Genomic DNA, 17,434 nt, shown 5'->3' with positions numbered 1-17,434 from the left:
AAAGAGAAAAGCAGAAAACCAGAAGGAAAACAGGAAAAAAAGTATTGAGAACAAGACTACAAAATAAGCGACTGTTCTAAATACCAAGGTGGGAAATGGTTCAAGTCCAAACATACCTCCTGTAACCAGTTCTCAAAATTCACGTTCACATCCCCCCTTTCCTCTTTGTTCGGCCGAATAGTCCTTCTCCTACTGCTTTAGCTCTTGAGGACCACCCTATTGTACAACCAAAGCAGTTATCCTTTAAAAATTACTCCAACTGATCTCACAACGCTCGGATTAGCAGCATTAGAACTAATAAAAACCAGGAACAGGAAAAGAAGGAAGGTCGGGCTAACCGTGATGTCAAAGGGCAAATAGATGGACAAAAATTACTTGAAAAATACAAAGAACTATTAAATAAGTTCATATCAGTGAGCAAGAAACTGCCTATTGAAAATAGTAGGCAAGAAAAACTGTCAAGCAGACAGAACAGTATGCAAGATAGATTATGCCTTGGGCACTTTACAACAGTTAGACCAGGAGCTTCATTTACTAAACAACGGACAGATGGTTTTGCATTTCAGAGTCTTGTGAAGCAGCAAGAATGAGTTAATTGGCAAAGGGAAGATATTGAAAAGCAAGGGAAACTTCTGTCAATCGCACACCTCCCACAGCTAATAATTCTCAGGCACCCTCTACCAATTCCAAACCAAAACAAAGGAAAAACAAAGCAGTCAATGGAGCAGAAAATGATCCCCTTGTTAGACCAAATTTACCACAGTTGTTGACTTGGCAAGATATCATGAACAGGGGGAAATTTTCAAATTTAGACTAGGACATCTCAAAAAAGGGAGAGACAAATTCACGCATAATTTGAACATTTGGAAAGAGTCAGATAGCTGCATACATGGCAGCTCAAAAGAATAAACAATGAAGATAATTCATAGTTAAAAGATCACCCAACGTTAAATGAAAGATATTTATTAATTCATCTGCTTGGTAGAGGTGAATTTAGTGACATGTATAAGGTTTTTGACCTTTATGAACAAAGATATGCTGCTGTGAAGATCCACCTACTTAATAAAAGCTGTAGAGAAGAGAAAAAAGAAAACTACCACAAACATGCCTGCAAAGAGTATAGAATACACAAAGAACTAGATCACCCCAGGATAGTTGAACTCTGTGATTATTTTTCCTTGGATACAGATATGTTTTGTACAGTGTTAGAACTGTAAGCCAGGAAACATCCTTCTGGTAGATGGAGCAGCATGTGGAGAAATCAAAATCACTGATTTTGGTCTGTCCAAGCTTATGGTTGATGACAGCTATGGTGTAGGTGGAATGGATCTAACTTCCCAAGTGGCAGGCACTTAACTGGTATTTACCTCCTGAGTGTTTTGTAGTGGGAAAAGAGCCACCAAAGATTTCCAAGAATGGTGTGTCGTCAGTTGGAGTCATCTTTCAGTGTCTTTATGGTAGAAAGCCATTTGGTCACAATCAATTTCAACAAGACACATTCTTCAAGAAAATACAAAACTAAAAGCCACAGAAGTCCAGTTCCTTGTAAAACCGGTTGTAAGCAGTGAAGCCAAGACCTTTATAAGATGATATTTGGGATACCGAAAAGTCGTCTCATTTGATGTGCACCAAATGGCAGATGGCTCATACCTTCTCCCCCACATGAGAAGATCACATTCTTCAGGAAACTCATACATGGCTGGGCTGACATCATTCCCTAACCCCCTTCCTCAAGCATAGTTACTGACTTTCCTCCAAGATTGACATATCTTTGAATCACTTCCAAATGCTTACTTGAGTTTCAGAGTATTTGAGTGTTTTTTGTTTTCTTTTTTACACAGGACATGATTAAGAACTGTTTGTAGACTGAAGTTCTTTGTAAGATCATTTATATGAGAGTGGATCATGGACAATGAATAGATACACACTTCTGAGTATATCCTTGAGCAGTGAAGGATGACTGCCTGTTGCACAGAAACAGGAATACCATGTTGATACAAGAGAAATGTTTGGTTTTTTGAGAACACTGTAAATAATGTTTATAATACTTAAATACGTTTGGTTGCTACTAGAGACTTCTAATATGAAGGGCAGTTTTTCATTATTTAAAAACACATGGAAAAAATATGAGACATATTTCTAACACAAGAACTACAGTGCCTGGATGTATTTTTCATTTTTATTTTTTTTTAACTTTTATTTTGTCGATATACATTGTGGTTGATTATTGTTGCCCCTTACCAAAACCTCCCTCCCTCCTCCCTCTCCCCTCCCCCCCACCAATGTCCCCTCTGTTTGCTTGTCGTATCAACTTCAAGTAATTGTGGTTGTTATATCTTCTCCGCCCCCCCCCCCGGGTTTTTTTGTGTGTCTGTGTGTGTGTGTGAATTTATATATTAATTTTTAGCTCCCACCAATAATTGAGAACATGTGGTATTTCTCTTTCTGTGCCTGACTCATTTCACTTAATATAATTCTTTCAAGGTCCATCCATGTTGTTGCAAATGGCAGTACTGGATGTATTTTTCAACATTCATTAATCTGCTGAAACCAAAGTAAGAACTGAATGACGGTGACAGTTGTGTTTAATAGTAATAGAATGTGAGAGAACTTTTGGACAAAGTTAGACTTTGTCATTTGCCAATTCTGGCTTTTACCAAATTATACCACAAAATCACATGTTCCTTTTTTTTACTGGTTATGTTAAAGGGAAAGCTGTTATTCCTAGATACTTTACACCTTTGACAAAATGAGCTGCTTGTTTTGAAATCAGTTGAATTCACTAAATTGTAATATCTCCAGTGTTTCCAACATGTTAGAATTGATAACGGGTATTTTTCTTTTGTTATCAGGCCTTGTTCATGAAAACAAGTGACAGTATGTAACCAAATGCAGGATAATGATAAATTCCCTTCAAGCTCTACTGTAAATACTATACAGACATCATATTTCAGTTACTCAGTTTCAGCTGCTTATTCTTGTACAAATGTTTAAAAATATGGCTTTTCTAATTGGATATTGTGTTTAAGTCTTCTTGAAGGCATTTTAATTGCTGCAAAATGATGTTGCTTCTTTGCTAAAAAATTGAATGACCTTCTTGAAGATGTGTGTTGACTATACATCACAGAGAGATATTAAAAGCAGATATTCATTTACAATCAAGGCATATAAATATAATCCATGTTGGTCACATTGAGTTAAGTCAGTTTCTTGGGTTCTAGGGCTGTGGAGCACATAGATACTAGATTTATAAATTGTTCATGGTTATTCTACATTTTCTAGACTGTTCCTATCAGCAAAGTGCGATGATGGTTCCATAAAACAAGTTTCCGGAGATTTGTACAGATTTTTAAAAAATTTTTAACTGCCTTGTATAGTAGAAACCAGTATTTTTCAGGATGCTGTATTTCACCCCCATAAGAAATTTTTTCTTTACTGTCACGTTCATAATGCTTACATTTACATGTATGATGTCCACGTTGCAGAAAAAGGAGGCTATACTTACCACAGATTCTTTACTTAATATTGTACAGTTACTTGTTGTACACAGACACACCGTCTCTTTAAGATACTGTTGAAACTATAGAAAATGTAGCCAAAATAATAATAAACAATGACAGTTAAAATGTAGACTATGAAAATTACATTTGAAGAGAGTTTTCAAGATTTAGAATATTGACTAACTTAGCTCCTTTACTTAAGAATCAGCTCTATAAATTCTTTAAGTATACTTCAAGACAAGTATAAAGTGTTACAAAATGTTAAAGTTAAACCTAAGAACCATTATCAAGGTTAATCCTGGGTACAACTTAGCACTATCAGGAGTGGTATAAGGGTTATACCTGTTCCTCTATAGATTAAGATACAAATTTTATTTTAAAAAAATACTGACATAGTAATGAAATGTTAGCATTGGCTGAGTGCTTTAGGTGCTGCCTGCAAGTTTTTCAGTTTTGTTATTGTTGAGTTTTCATCTTTCCAAATCATAAAGTACTATGTTCATGAAGTAAAAAAAGAAAAAAAAATTGTGAACATTCAACCCATGTCAGTCCTTGATCACATCACTTGAATTGGACAGAAGACCAGCCATTAGGTCAACTGCTCATATCACACACCCACCCAGCCAGGGTCAAGGTCCGAGAAATGTACACTGCCATGTTGGCTCTAGTTTCTCTTATTTTTTGAATTTACATTATTTGTTTTCACGTAGATAATAACTTTTACATTTGACAATTGTGTTTCTGCCTTTTCCATAACTGCACCACCTATTTTCTTGCCATTTGTTTATTTATTTTATTGCTGACCTAGAGGTTATCAAGTGAGAAATTTTACCCAGATTAGGGAAAGACAGAGAAGCAACCTTAAGTCAACCCAGTTATGTTCCCTTAGTTGCTGCTTCTCACTGGCAAGTGTCTTAGATGAAAAGTAGGCAGAAACAGGACCATTTTGTGAAAGACTTCTGTATCCTTTGTCTTGGAGGGCAACTGGTGTGTGGAGGTTGGGGGATAACAAATTAATCATGTCTGGTCCAGCAGGCAGGGTGCCTAGCCTGCACTGAGAAAGCTGATGAAAATTCTGCCTGCAGCTTCTGTAACAGTCTGAACGGAATGGGTGTTAGGCTCCTCAAGGACAGCGCAAGGCCTTTCCTGGTCTTCGAGGAAAGGTCCTGAAGAGGCTGGCTTTGAGGGTCATTGCCAAAGGAAAGAGCAACAGCGGCGCAACCTAGTGATCTTGAGATTTCTGTGAGTTACTCTCACATGGTGTCGCAAATACACATACGTGAAAAGAGAAAGCAAATGTGGGAAAGCATTAACTGGTAAATCTACACGAAGAATGTGCGATAAATATATTTTTGAATTCACATATATGAATATATTCTTGCAACTTTTTTGTATGTTTTACATTTTCTGAAAAGAAGTGATTGCAACTCATGTCCCAGGTTCTGTTCAGCTTCTGAGATGAAAGCAGCAGGAGTGGAGGTGCGTCCCTGCCCAGCTGCTCACCGCATCTCACCTGTCCCAACCTGGGAGATGCCTTGGGACCCGAGACAGGGCCCCACCAAAGTTTTTGTCCCTCGGCTCTGCTTCATCAGGGCCTTGCGAAATACTGCACCTCTGGGGATGAAGAGAAAGATTCTGGTGTGCACAGATATTGCAAAAAGGCTTTTCTGACCCGGCGTGGAGCCCAGACTGCGGCAATGAAAACACCAAACCCTAGCCACTGGACCAGCAGGGAACCACAAACTATACTGTAGGGGGAGTTTTTCCATCCTTCCAGCAGGAACCACCCTTCCACTGACCTTTGGAAAGCTCCATCTACCCTTCTTGGTGCTACCCACCCCTCTAAGGAATTGTCCCCGAAGGCCATCTCCTTCCTGCTTTCTCCAACTTGTGACACTGCTGGAGACTCACCCAGTGTGCCTGTCTCATGCCCCGCCAGTGGCACTTCCACGAGGCATGCCGGGTCCACAAGCACCGAGGGAGTCACCTGGTCCAGGCTGCACCTCAGACCCGAACTAGAGATGCGCCTTTTCGAGGGGGCAGTGGGAGAAGAGACGGTCGCCAGAGCTGGGGCAGCAGATGAGGTTGCCAGAGGAGGCAGGAGTGGGGAAGTGCCCAGGGTGAGAGGGGGCCGAGCACCTAGACCTCGTCATCCCCAATCTCCAAAAGAATTCAGAGGGATGCAGGAACCGAGACAGCCTGAATGGAAAACTCTTTCAAGCAAGGCTCTGGGCCCCTGAACTGATCTCAGATCTTGCCCTACAACCTTGTGCCCGTTTCTTTCCCATCTTAGACGCTTCATCTTTCCACGTGCTCAGGCCAAGAAAACGCCTCAACGCCAGTGTTTTCCTCAGACCTCCACACCCGATAGTCAGGAATTTGTGTTTTCTTCTTGGTCAGGTGTCCACACAATGCCTCCCTTCCATGATCTCTGAATTTGACAAAATGACCCTTCTTATAAAGGTGAGGGTGGGGGATGGGGGATTAATTTGACACGCGACTCTCGGCTGGCTCAGACCCTTAGTCTCCTAGTCGTGGGCTTGGGCCGCCCTTGCGCTTTTTCTTTGGATCTGTCCCTCTTATGAGACTGTTCTCTAGGGCCAGGGGAAGGACTAGGTCCCCTCTGCGCGGCTCCTCTCCCCGGGACAAGAACCTCACACCCCTTCTCTTCCGACTTGCAGAGAAGCTTCAGGGGAGCTTCACTGGGTTTGCCCGACCCCGGAGGGGCGCAGGTGTGCGGGGTCGCACGCGGTGAGGCTGTGGCTCCTCCGGTGGGGACTGACCTTCCCGCTCCTGTCGCGGAAAGAACTGCTTCCTTTGTCCTGTTTATGTGGGATCCCAAAGGGTCCAGACGCGACAGGAAGGCGGTGAATCCTTTCTGGGAGGGCAAGGGAGAAGGAAGATAGAATATGGAGGGGAAAAGTGCGTGTGTGAGGGGGATTCTCATAAAGTTTCCTGATCTAAAGTTTGTTTCCTTTTGAACTCGAGCCTCCAGTTCCTGGTGAGCGTGACATAGTCCAGTCACGTCCCCAACTGCATTTTGAGCCAAAGCAGGACAAGGCTGAGCACTGCGGCCAGGTGTCCGGGGACCAAACTGTCCCTGCCTTCCCCAGGGTGGAAGCACTTGAACTTCGGGTATGAAGGAAACGCGGTAACCACTGCAGCAAGAAAAATAACTGCTGCAGAAAATGGCACATTCTTCCCCAAACTTTTAAAAGTTTACTGCTAAAGAAGAGAGAGAGAGAGAGAGAGAGAGAGAGAGAGGGAGGGAGGGAGGGAGGGAGGGAGGGAGGGAGAATTAAAGTCTTTCAGCAAAAAGAAACCCTTTCCGCCTGTTGGCGGAATCCTGTGAGGTGAACGTGGAAACCCATCCAGACTCAGGCTCTCTGTGAAAACGGCGCTTAGCTCTTTGTCCGTCCAAGGTTAAAATACGCTCCATGAGCTGTTGAGCAGGAAAACTACAGAAAGCAAATAAAAGACGCTTCAGGTATTGTAGAGGATAAAATAAAACTGTCCTTCAAAAAGAACCTGAAGACCGATGGAAGAGATGAGCGATCGCGAAGTCTTCGTGGGCTGCTCTGCTCTTCCTTGGAGTTGTAACCAGCCTGCTGACTGGTCTTCAAAAGACTGAAATGCAGCCTGAGAAGCATTGTTTGGCCTGTGTCGATGCTCCACATTAAAACAGACAAACGCCCTAAGACATATCCTTTGTTAAGATTCCTGCTAAAACTTGAAAGACAGAGGCAAGAACCCTAGGGACCCCCTTTGTCAGAAGGACAACGTAGAGGCGCTGAGGGGAAAGGGTTTGCAAGGAAAGAGCGCGCAGGTCAGGCCCACGGGGGGCAGGGGGCGGCAGGGCGAGGAGGGAGATACTAAATAAATCACCCAGGTCACCAGTGGAAACAGTATTCATAATCACCATCCACCATTTCCTGGGAACCATAGGTTTGTCGCAGCAGAGCTGTTCACAACACAGGCAACGTGGGACTGGCCATGGACTTGTGAAGTGATTCCCTGAAGTTCTGTGATGGAACAGGGAAATTGGTCATCCCCTGCCCTGCAGCCTGCCGGGGACCGGGAACTCTAGTGTCACTGGCTTTAATCGAGCTTTTTGCTGCCATTGTTCACAGATGGGGAGACACATGTGAAGGGGAAAGTTTCTCCCCAGAGACTGTTGTCCCAATTCCTGGCCTGCCCTTCGTGTTCTCATCACTAAGAGCGTCCCCTGGTGAGTCTCAAAGCCACTCCCCTTTGCTGGTCTCAAGGCCAATCCTAACCTACTTAAATATGTTACAGAACTGAAAGAAAACAGCGGATATACGGGGTGAAAAAAATGAGGATCTTAGCAGAGAAATGAAAAATTAAGGAAAGAAATAAAAAATCAAAGAGAATTTCTGGAATTTAAAAGTACAATATTTGAATTAAACAATTCACTAGATGCTTTTAATAGCAGCTGGAGACAGCAGATAAGAGGCCAGAGAACTTGAAGCCAATCAGCAGAAATTGTCCAAACTGAGTAAAAGAGGAAAACACAGGTAAAAATAGAATGAACAGAGCCTGTCGGACCATGATAAGCTGTGTAACATACGTAACTGAAAACACAGGAGGAGAGAGGAGAGACAGTGGGGCAGGAAAAAAACCCACAACAGGACCAAAATTTCCGTCAGTTGGTGAAAAACATCAAGCTACAGAAGCAAGAAGCTCGGAAATCTGCAGGAAGAGAATGAACAGGCTCACGACAGACCCCGTGCAGAAAACCAAAGGTGAAAAAGTCCTTAAAGCAGCCAAGGAAGAGATGATTCCAAACCAGGGCTTCAGCGGTGCTGCTGGTGTGTGCGCGGGAGACAAAGCATCGAGTCCACAAAGCAGCAAAGGAGGAAAAGTGAGCACAGAATGCGGTAACGTGACCAGAATCTTCACCACGGAGGAGCCTCGTGGACACTCTCGGATAAACAGGTACAAGGGGAACCTGGAACCTGCTCAGTCACCTTGCGAGGACACTGCAGAACGTTGTTCAGGCTGACGGGCGATGAACAGGATGAAACTGCAGACCAGCGACGCCAACCACAACACGAAAGACGGCGTGTACAAGACATTAGTTCTCCACCGTCTGTAATAATTAAGAGCGATTGTTGTAATCATTAGAACAACGACTAACCAACAGAAAAACTGATGAAGAGCCCTGAAAAAATATTTCACCCCAAAAAGAAGCAGAATAGAAGGAAAAAACAAAAACAGGAACATTTGAAAACCAACAGGAAGATGGAAGATGTAAAATCAACCATACCAAAGATATAATAAAACGTAAATCACCCAAAAGCTTCATTTATTAGCAATGATTTTCAGACTGGGTAGCAGATCCCACTACAAAAATCCACTTACACGAAGACACAGGAGGTCAAAAGGAAAAGAATGGGTGAGAATATGCCATGTGCTACGCACTGAATGTCTGCGTCCCCACAATTTCTATGTTGAGCACCTAATTTCCAAGGTGATGGTATTAGGAGGTGATTAGGTTGTGAGGGTGGAGCTGTCATGAACAGGATTAGTGCCCTGCAGTAAGGAACGGGACAGACGCTGTCCCTCCCTGCTGTGTAAGGACACAGCGAGAAGAGAAGCTGCCCCTCTGCAAACCAGGGAGCAGGTCTTCCTGCAGAGGCTTACATCCTGCACTCACCAGAGAGCTGCCTCACTGTTGGGCCAATGCCCTGGCCGGGAGGCATTCAATAAAGGGCCATTCTGATTAGGAGGAGGAGGAGAGGGACGTGAAAAGGCAGCCCCTCCCTGGCCCTGCGGTTCTCTGCTCAGGACAGCTGACCCGGCTCAGGCTGCTCCCACCTCTCCAAGAGCCCCCAGACCTCTGCTTCTACACTTGGCTCCATTCCCTGCTCTGAACTGTGTGCCCAAGGTGACCTCACTGTGACCTTGGAACACTTCAACTCCCCTCCTGGGCCTCAGTTTCCCCACTTGTAAAAGGATGAGGGTGGACTAGATGCCATCTTATTCTCTGTCCCCAAGTGAGACAAAATCAGAGAGAGCAACATGCATCAAACTCTAGGAGCTCCTGCCGCCCCGCACAGGCAGGGCCCTTCACTGGAGCCTGACATGGGATTCGTGTTGTGGAGGCAACCTGGGGCAGGTGCATACTGGGGCAAGACGCTGGGGCTAAATCCCGTGAAGAATGATAATCTGGTCCAGGCCCCAGGCCTGACCCTTTTGGGGGCCATTTACACACACTTGGTCCCAGCGCCCACTGGAGGACAAGGGCACATTCTTTAAGCAGGACCAACCATGCAGGGTCCCAGGGAGTCCTGGGGTTGGAGGAGAGTCTCTTGCCCTGACACCCAGCAGGCAGGGCGTGCCACCCTCCCCCCCCATGGTCCCTCCCTTGGATCTCCTCCCCAGGCCCGGGCAGGACCCAGTCCATGAGGGTGGGGTGAGCAGGCACTAGACAGGCCTCTGACCCCTGGCTCCAGTCCAAAGGGAAAGTCCAAGGACCCAAGCTTGGGGCCTCCCTCCCACCAGCCACAGGGAAGGGCTGGTGGGCCGCCTCCAAGTGCCCTCACCCAGAGGTCAGGTTAGTTCCCTGACCTTCCACCTCAACCAGGGACCCCCACCCCACCAGCAAGCCCAGTGCTTCACACTTACGGTCGACTCCAGGACAGAGGCACCTCAGAAACACCCGGGGAACAGCTCAGCTTGGAAACTCGTAGGGCCCCCTGAAACCTCGGGGATTTCACGCCCAAGTACTGCTGCCACCCCCAGGAACTCTCTAGGACCTTCATCACACCTCCAGCACCGCCCCTGCCCAGAAGGCCCCCCGGGTCGGGGGCTGCTCACCCCCAGGGCTCTCCCGGTCATGGGCTTCGATCCCTGGGCCTTCGGATTGAGACCCTACTAACCGGTGGCCTCACCCCGCTCATCCCCTGACCCCGGCTCCCTGGTCCCCCAACCCCCGGTTCCCGAGTCTCCCCGACCCACAGCTCCCTGGGTCCCGGCTCCCCAATCCCCCCAATCCTTGGCTCCCCGACCCCCGGCTCCCCAGTCCCCCAGACCCCCGGCTCCCCAGTCCCCCCAAACCCCTGCTCCCTGGCTCCCGGCTCCCCAGTCCCCCCGACCCCCTGCTCCCAGGCTCCCCAGTCCACCCGACCCCTAGCTCCCCAGTCCCCCCAACCCCCAGCTCCCCGACCCCAGCTCCCCATTCCCCCCAATCCCCGGCTCCGCTGCTCTCCAGTCCTCCCTGGCTCCCCGGCTCCTGACCCCCAGCTCCCCAGTCCCCCAGACCCCAGGCTCCCCAGTCCTCCCAACCCCCAGCCCCACGCTCCCCAGTCCCTCCGACGCCCGGCTCCCCAGTCCCCCCAGCCTTCGACCCCCGGCTCCTGGCTCCCCAATCCCCCTGACCCCCGCGGCCTGCCTGCTGATTTTTGTGTCTTATTAGGTCCCAGGGACTCCTGCGGCCCGGGTGAGCCTCAGGGGTGGTGTCCACCCGGCTCTGCAGAGGGACCTTATCCCTGAATCTAGCCTGTGCTGGAGGGTCTCAGCCTGGCTGGGAGAGATCAGGCCACTGTTGCCTCCAGAAAAAATGAGGAAGGGCCTTCCCTGGGTGTACCCCCTGCCCTTGAGGCCACCTGACCCCTCCTGCACCCTGCACCTCTCTCTTCTGTGAATTAGCCCAGTTTCGTGGTGGGGGGTGGGGGCCGAATTGTTCTCTCCCCTTGGCAACCCGGGGCATGTTTATCAGGGCGCGCAGCTCCTAACTCAACAGGGAGGGTTAATCTGGTGATGGGGCACACTGGCCCTGGAGGGGGGGTTGGGGATCCATGCAGGGCAGAGCCACCTCATCCCCCTCGCAGAGCCCTGTTCAGCTGAGCTTTGGGCTGGAGGAACGCGCTCCTTTCTCCTCATCCAGCCTGACTGTGTGATGGTAGCTCCACTGTGTGTGTGTGTGTGTGTGTGTGTGTGTGTGTGTGTGTGTGTGTGTGTGTGTGTGTGTGTGTGTGTGTGTGTGTGTGTGTGTGTGTGTGTGTGTCCCCTTCACTCGCCACAGTCACAGGATGGAGCGACCCCTGCCCAGGGCCCGGAGCTGGAGCTGACTCCGCAGAGGCAGGTGCGGCAGGTCTGCGCCACCTTGGTGCCCACCTCCCCGTGCCTCCGAGCCCAGGCCAGGCCTAGGGAGCAGGGCTGATGGGGTTGACCCTTATTCAATCCTGTGTGACTCCTGAGCAGCTGCAGGCCACCCGCACGCCCTCCACACCTCCTCTCCACGGCTCCATGGCAGGGATAGCCCTGCCATGACTAGTGCTCCCCCTGGGGCCTTGGCTTCAGCTGCAAAGCAAGGAGAACCTTAGGCATCTCCAGGGTCCCTCTTTGCCCCCAGCTCTGAAATCCTGCCTGCCGTCACCAATCCATAGCTGATCCTGGGCCTCTCGTGTGCCAGGGCTGTCCCATTTGAACTTTGCTGCTTGAGGGACTCCAGTCTCAGGCCATGTCTGTTTCCATTGTGAAAAAGAGCCAGTTGCAAAAAACTTCTCCCCCATGGCATGGACAGGGTAGAAGGTAGTAAATGAGAGAAGAGCCAACCTTGGCAAGAGCTATACCCAGGAACTGGGGTGGGAGGGAGGATGGGGAGAGGGGCCGGGGCCAGGCACCCCTCCTGGTGGAGGTGACCCAGGCGCTACTTCTGAAAGGCCAGAGACATCCGACACTCACCTCAGGACTCGGTTCTGTGATGTTAAAACACCCCACTCGTCCAATCTTTTGGTTAAGCCTGCCCTGCCACTAAGGGCCTCCCTCGAATGGCTTGCCCCAGGGCCCCCTTTGCCTGCCCTCCCACTAAGAGTGCCCCTGGCCTTTCCTGGCCTCCCACTATGGGCTGCCCTGGCCAGATCTGCTGCTAAGGACCCCACTGCCACTAAGGGCAGGCCTGTCCAGGCCTACACAAGAGACCCACTGGCCTGGCCTGCCTCAGGGCCCCTGTTTTAGTCCATTTTGTGTTGCTATAACAGAATACTTGGAACTGGGTAATTTACAAAGAAAAATGAAATTGATTGCTTATAGTTTCTGAGGCTAGGAAGTACAAAGTCCATCTGGTGGAGACAACAGTGACCCAGGGGTCTCACATTGTAAGATGCTGGAAGCAGAGAAAGAGAGACAGACTCACATGTGCTCTTCTTTTAAAGCCCTCAGAACCATACACCTGACCACCATTTTTAATCAATACAATTGGGCATGGTCTGCCCCAGCCCCCCGAAACTCAAGTCCTTTTCACATGCAAATACAGGCATTTCATCCCCACAGTCTTAACTTGTTTCAACTCAAGAGTCCAAAGCTCAAAGGCCCATCTGTGAAATCAATACAATTTATCTATTTACAAGATACAATGGTGGAACAAACATAGGGTACATACTCCCATTCCAAAAGGGAGAGATAGGCCAAAAGAAAGGGGTATTGGGTTCTGAGCAAGTCCAAAATCCAGCAAGGCAGGCATTAAATCTCAAAGATGATGAATCATCTACCTTGAGTCCATGTTCCATGTCCTCTGCATGCTGGTGTGGGGGTTGGGTCCCTAAGTCCTTGGGCAGCTCTGGTCCTATGGCTTTCCTGGTTGCAGGCCACATTTAGCAATCCCAGGCTATCATTCCGCTCTGTAGCTCCACAGGTCTGGGGTCTCCATGGCAGTCCTGCTCTCATGGCCCTAGTGGACATGGTACTGATGGAGTTTCTCTGCTGCAACTCGGACCCCACGTTTCCACTTGGCATTGCTCTAGCAAAGGCTGTCTGCAGTGACTCTGTCCAGGTGACAGATCTCTCCCTGGGCATTCAGACTTTTCCATACATTCTTTGAAATCTGGGTGGAGGCTCCCAAGCCTTCTGAGCTCAGGCATTCTGTGAGCCTGAAGACCCAACACCATGTGAACACCAAGGCTTCTGGCTTGTATTTTCCAAAGCTGTGGGTCCGGCCACACCTGAGGTCAATTTCCCAAGGTGGCCCTGAGCAGTGAGCCCGTGGAGGGCTCCTCAAGCCAGTTCCCCAAGACAATTTTGTCTCCTAGATCTTTGGGCCTGAAATGGAAGAGGTGGCCCCAGAGCCTTCTGCAATGCCTTCAGGGCCTTTTTCTCCTTCTCTTGATAATCCCATTCTTTTGTGTTAATCTTCTTAGTACCATTGAATTTTCCTTCTGAAAATGCTCTCTTCTTCTCTACCGCATGGCCAGGCTGCAAATTTTCCATCATTACACTCTGGTTCCCTTTTAAGTTCTGGCTTTATGTCATGCCTTTGCTGCCATAACTCAGAGCAGGCTCTTACAAGTAGCCATGCAGCTCCCTTAATACTTTGCTGCTTAGAAATTTGTTCCACCAAATACTCTGGTTCACAGCTCTTAAGTTCCAACTTCCACATAGTCCTAGGGCATGGACACAATGCCACTAAGTTCTTTGCCAGTTCACAGCAAGGGTGATCTTTGCCCCAGTTTCCAATAAACTCCTTATTGCTATCAGAGACCTCCTTCGAATGGTCCTTACCGTCCATATTTCCATAAGCATTCTGCTCACCACCATTTAAACAGTCTTTAAGACATTGCAAACTTTCCCTCCTCTTTTTGTCTTCTTCTGAGTCCTCCAAACTCCTTCAAACTCAGAACACCCAGTTCCGAAGCCATTTCCACATTTTCAAGTGTCTGTTACAAGCAACAGCCCACTCCTGGTACCAATTTTCTGTGGCTATAACAGAATACTTGGCACTAAAGGCCTCCATGGCCAGGTTTACTATTCTGGGCCCCCTTGCTGCTAACAGCCACCCTTCTGCTAAGGGCCTCCCTGGCCTGGCCTGGCACTGAGAGGCCCAGTGGCCTTGCCTGTACCTAGGGTCTGCTGCCCTAGCCTGTGATTAGGGACCCTATAGGATGGGCTGGCCTGCCAAGCAGGCCTACCCCAAGTTCCCCCTAACCTGGCATGGCCTGCTCGGAGGGAAGCCCTGGCCCTGCCTGGCCTGCCCGAAAAGCTTCCCTAGCCTGACCTGGGCTGTCACTAGGACACTGCTGGCCTGGCCCAGCCTGGTTCAGAGCCAGGGAAACCCTGACCTCTCCTGGGCTGTCCCAAGGGAACTGCTGGCCTGTCCTGGCCTGGCACTTTGGGCCACTTCTGTCCTGGCAGGATATGCCACTAAAGGCACCCATGGCCTGGACTGACCCTAGGGCCCCTGTGCCCTTGCCTGCCACTAAGGGCTGCCCAGGCTCCTAGGCTGCCAAGAGCTTCTTACTGCCATGGGCCAGCCTGGCCTGGTCTGCCCAAGGAACCCAATGATTGTTCTGCCATACAGCCACCCTTTACTAGTCTGCCCCTAGCAGACCACAGCCATAAGGGCCAGCCTGCCACTAAGGGCACACCTTCCACTAAGTGCCCCACTTGACTGGCCTGTCCCTGGGCCACCGTGGCCTGTTTTGGTGCTAAGAGCTCCTTGGCTTGCCTCTAAGAGATCACCTGCCATGGCTTGCCCTGCCACTAAGGGCCCTCTTTGAATGGCCTGGCCCATGGCCCCCTTGGCCTGCTTACTGCTATGGCCCCCCTGGCCTCACCTGCCTCCGTGTAAGAGACCCCCTGGACTGGCGTGGCCTGATCTGTGGGTCTCTTACAGGCAGGCCAGCTCAGGCCAGGACAGACCTGAGGCAGGCCCAACCCATGGGTCTCTTCTCTACACCTGGTCAGGCTCACCCATAGTGGCAGTGGGGCCCTTAGCAGGCCTGGCCAGGGACCATTAGTTGCAGGCCAGGAAAGTCCAGGGATACCGTTAGTGGCAGGACAGGCCAAGTGAGGCCAGGGTGTCTCTTAAAGGCAGGCCAGCCTGGGCGGCAGCCCTGGGGGAACCTTTCTTTCTTTCTTGGGAGCCCAAGGGGAGGTCAGGCCAGGGCAGGCCAGGAGGGACATAGAAGAAAGAAGGAAACATAGAAAGAAAGGAGAGGGAGGGAGGGATGGAGAGGGAGAGGGAGGGGAGAGAAAGAGAGAGAGAGAGAGAGAGAAAGAGAGAGAGAGAGAAAGAGAAACAGACCCCAAAGAAAGAAAGGAAGGAAAGAAGGAATGAAGGAAACAAGGAATGAAGGAAAGAAACAAAGGAAGAACCTCCAAAGAAAAAAATAAGGAAGGAAGGATTCAAGGAAGGAAAGAAAGAAAGAAAAGAGCCCCCCTAGTCCCCCCTGGCCTTGACTGCCCTGCCTCTAAGTAGCCCCCTGTTCTGGCCTGGCCTAGCCTGGGCTTCCAGTAAGGGCTCTCCTGGCCTGCTGTCCCCTAGGGCTCCCAAGAAAGAAAGAAAGAGAAAGAAAGAAAAGAAAGAAAGAGAAAGAAAGCGAGAGAGGTGAGAGAGAGAGAGAGAGAGAGAGAAAGAAAGAGGAAGGAAGGAAGGAAGGAAAGAATGGAAAGAAGAAAGAAAGAGCCCCCAAATAAATAAAGAAGGAAAGAAGGATGGAAATAGGGGAGGGGAAGGGAGGGTTAAGGGAAAGTTAGTGAAGGGAGGAGGGAGGGAGGAAGGAAGAAAAAGAAAGAAAGAGCCCCCTAGGGTCCCCTTGGCCTGGCCTAGTCTTCCTCTAAGAGAGCCCCTGGCCTCACCTGTCCTGCCACTAAGGGCAACTCTGGAGTTTCCTGGCCTGCCACGAAAAGCTTCTCTGGCCATGCCTTTTAATGGCCCCATTGCCACTAAGGGTGGGCCTAGCCAGGCCTCCACCAGAGACCCACTGCCTCAGACCCACCCTGGCCTGGCTTGGCCTATCCTTAGGATCCTACAGGCCTGACCTGGCCTGGCACTAAGGGCCTATCTGGCCCAGCCTGGCCCAGAGCCAGGGACGAACCTGGCCTGTGCTGGGTTGTCCCTAGGGCCCTTCTGGCCTGTCCTGGCCCAGCACTATGAGCCACCTCTGTCCTGGCCTGGTGCTACAGACACCCCTGGCAGGCCTTGCCTTCCACTAAGTGCTCCCATGGCCTGGTCTGACCCTAGGCCCCTGTGCCCTCGCCTGCCACTAAGGGCTGCCCTGGCAACTAAGGGCACCACTGCCACTAAGTGCCCCACTTGACTGGCCTGTACCTGGGCCACCTTCACCTGTCTTGGTGCTAAGAGCCCCCTGTGATCCCCCTTAGGCTCCCATAGGCCTCACCTGGCCTGGCACTATGTGCCTGTCTGGCCCAGCCTGGCCCAGAGCTAAGCACCTGGGCTGTCCCCAGGGCCCTTCTGGCCTGTCCTGGCCTGGCACTATGGGCCACCTGTGTCCTGGCTTGCTTATGGGTGCTCCTGCCTGGGCTTCCCTTCCACTAAGTGCTCCCATGGCCTGGCCTGACCCTAGGGCCCCTGTGCCCTCGCCTACCACTGAGTACTGCCCAGGCCAAGCATGCTGCCAAGGGACTCCTACCGCTAAGGGCCGGCCTGGCCTATCCTGCCCAAGGAACCCCTTGGCCTGACCTGCCACATGGCTCCCCTTTGCTGGTCTGCCCCTAGTGAACCACTTCAATAAGGTTCACCCTGCTAATAAGGGCAGCCCTACATGCCCTAAATGCCCTCTTGACTGGTGTTTCCAGGGACCACTTGGCCTGTCTTCATGCTAAGGGTCCCTCTGGCCTGCCCTGGCTCTAAGACTCCCCTGGCTTTGCCTGCCCTGGCTGGCCTGCCCTAAGTGCTTCCTTGGCCTGCCCTGGCTCTAAAGGCCCCCTGCCCAGGCCTGCCACTAGGGGCCCCTGGCCTGGCCTGCCCAAGGGACCAATTGTACTGGTCTTCCCCTACAGGCCCCTGAGACTGGGCTACTAAGGGCACCCTGCTGCTTTCTTTTCTTTCTGTTTTTTTTTTTTTTTGGTTGATTTTTCTGTTTTTTTGTTTGTTTGTTTGTTTGTTTTTGGTTTATTTTTTATGGTATTTTTTATTTCTTTTCTCTCGTTTGCTTTTCCCTGTTTTTTTTTTT

At 49.8% G+C, this 17,434-nt stretch overlaps 1 pseudogene; it reads left to right on the top strand.

The window, feature by feature from the left end:
- Positions 1–266: 266 nt before the first annotated feature.
- Positions 267–1,740, top strand: LOC134384257 (serine/threonine-protein kinase tousled-like 1; annotated as a pseudogene).
- The last annotated feature ends 15,694 nt before the right edge of the window (positions 1,741–17,434 follow it).

The sequence above is a fragment of the Cynocephalus volans genome, chromosome 8 (assembly GCF_027409185.1).
Source record: "Cynocephalus volans isolate mCynVol1 chromosome 8, mCynVol1.pri, whole genome shotgun sequence".
NCBI classification, from domain to species: Eukaryota; Metazoa; Chordata; class Mammalia; order Dermoptera; family Cynocephalidae; genus Cynocephalus; species Cynocephalus volans.
This window is presented reverse-complemented; position numbering and strand designations above follow the sequence as displayed.